This window comes from Schistocerca americana, chromosome 8 (genome assembly GCF_021461395.2).
Source record: "Schistocerca americana isolate TAMUIC-IGC-003095 chromosome 8, iqSchAmer2.1, whole genome shotgun sequence".
Taxonomy (NCBI): domain Eukaryota; kingdom Metazoa; phylum Arthropoda; class Insecta; order Orthoptera; family Acrididae; genus Schistocerca; species Schistocerca americana.
In genome coordinates this window covers 136,520,486-136,522,845 of record NC_060126.1, presented here as the reverse complement: position 1 = coordinate 136,522,845, position 2,360 = coordinate 136,520,486, and positions in this window count along the sequence as shown.

Sequence of the window (2,360 nt, the reverse complement as noted above, 5' to 3'; positions counted from 1 at the left end):
GGACTTAACTTCTGAGGTCATCAGTCCCCTAGAACTTAGAACTGCTTAAACTTAACTAAGGACATCACACACATCCATGCCCGATGTAGGATTCGAACCCGCGACCGTAGCAGCCGCGCGGTTCCGGACTGAAGCGCCTAGAGCCGCTCGGCCACCGCGGCCAGCCATTATTTGTTAATTGTACATAAATAACTGCTGTGGGCGTGTTATACCCATACTACATCTGGGGGTACATATGCTGATCCGAAGCCGTGACATTTAAAAATATTCGATAAAAGTCTACATTTGTATCGAGTCCATACTTATCGGAGTCGCTTGCCTCACTGGTGATAGTCTCAATAAATATGCACCGCTAGCAGAACGGATGTGTCGCGTGAGTGAGGGGCACAAAGTGACATATCGACATAAGTCTGGGACGACTAAAGCAATTGTTTTTTCGTAATTGGTTCATGTATCACTTGCGAAAATTACATTGAGAGTAAGGCATCCATAGCATCCGTATGGCTGAAGGTCGTGATGAAAAGCGATGACATGAAAGCACAACTCGGAGAGTCGTGGAGAAATGTCAAACAATTTTGGTATGTACGTGGCTCATTAGATGTACACTGCAACGCATACGGGGCACACAGTTTGAGAGATGGAACAGCACTTCCTCGTTACCGTTTATTTTTTTTCATATCGCTGACGTTCTGGAAACAAAAGAAGTCCGAAGGAAATTGTTTGTTGTTGGAAGCCTAAGGCGTATCCCCGGCAACGCGGGGGAAGAGATAATTGCGACATAAATATCTGGCACTACAGCTCCACTAGTGACGCCGCTCGAGGTTGGATTTACGATGATTTCAAATGATTTTGGGCAGTTTAAAGTGACGTTTAAGGGGAGCAACACTGCTTAACGTCTCGGAATTGTGCCAATGGAAGCGCCGACGGTGGCGTGCGATTATGGTACTGACGACTTTTGCTGAGCGGCTGTACGTGTTCAGTTTGGAAGCAGTTTTTCCTGAAAGGTAAGTGTTTCGTTTGGGAAGTAGAAGGTCATTGTCTTTCATTTATTTTGTACATCGAAATGTGTCTGTTTTGCATATGTGTACCCACTTAAAACGAAAAAGAGGCTTTGCAACGCATGCCTGCTACAGTTAGTTTAAAACAAAAGGGAAAGCGCTATAATTATGATTTAAGAAGATATACCTTTCCCGGAATTGTGTTTTTATTATATTTTTAGCTTCCATTTTCTTGATTTGACGGAAGCTATCTCAGTGATCACCTTGTTGTAAAAATAGTAAACAGCCAGTCATTGATTATGTCATTGAAGACAAGTTTAACAGCTTGAGCAATGCAGCCGATGACAATGGTAGAGCGTACGTTCGTTTGCGCGATGGTTCAACTAAAGTGGTTCCCAACTTGCGGTTCATTACCACCCTATGTAATTTTCAGAACGGTACAAACAAAAGTGTTCAACTGTGTTTCCGTCACGAAACCAAATTATTTAAAAACAGTACTATTATCACTATTTCATGAGAATTTACTATTGATTATACAAGTTATTAACATTTTATTTAATACTAGCGTTAATGAGTGACACAGTGTAGTGGAGATTACAGCATGCGAATCGAATGTATGAACAGGATCTTCCTCACGTAGTCCACTAACAATACACATATTTCGTACCATTGATCTATGAGAGCAAAAGTGAGATATATACCTCACTTATATCTACAGCACTGCTATAGTGCTTACAGAGTACGCCCTACACCGTATTATTATTACATTATTATTATGTTAGTGAGAGTGTTGGGACAAAAGATTAGCAACTTGAAGTCTTCCAATATCTACCAGTTTAGAAATCAGAAGTCCTTTAGTCAAGTGATTTAGAAAGAGTTGGGCTTAAGTATAGTGTACACATTGTAATTTGGTTGATTTTAGATGGGAGTGCAAGGTGCGGGTGAAGCAAGTGTCACTAGGGAGAGGAAGTTTGCAGAGGGGGCATGTTTCGTAGCAATGTGAATAGTTAGCTTCCTTTACTGAGGAGGAGTTGCAGGTAGCAGTCGCGATGCACTGACGATTGCTTCATCATTCTATAAAAACAGGTATTAGAAATAAGCAGTACAAACTGTCTCATTGACTCATTAGTTTGTCATTTAACAAAAAACCTACAAAAAATAAATTTATTTTATCTTTCGGCATTTTAAAAATGAACCTCTTCCGGTTAATTTTCAACCCGAATTTCTTCCTCGTATTTTTTTGCCAGTTTTTGCACCCCTTCTATGCCTACGACCTTTGCGGGGGTTTACCCCGGCAGCCCTATGGAGCTGCATATAGGGCACCAACATTCATCACGTTATAACGAATGGGGAATTGCATCT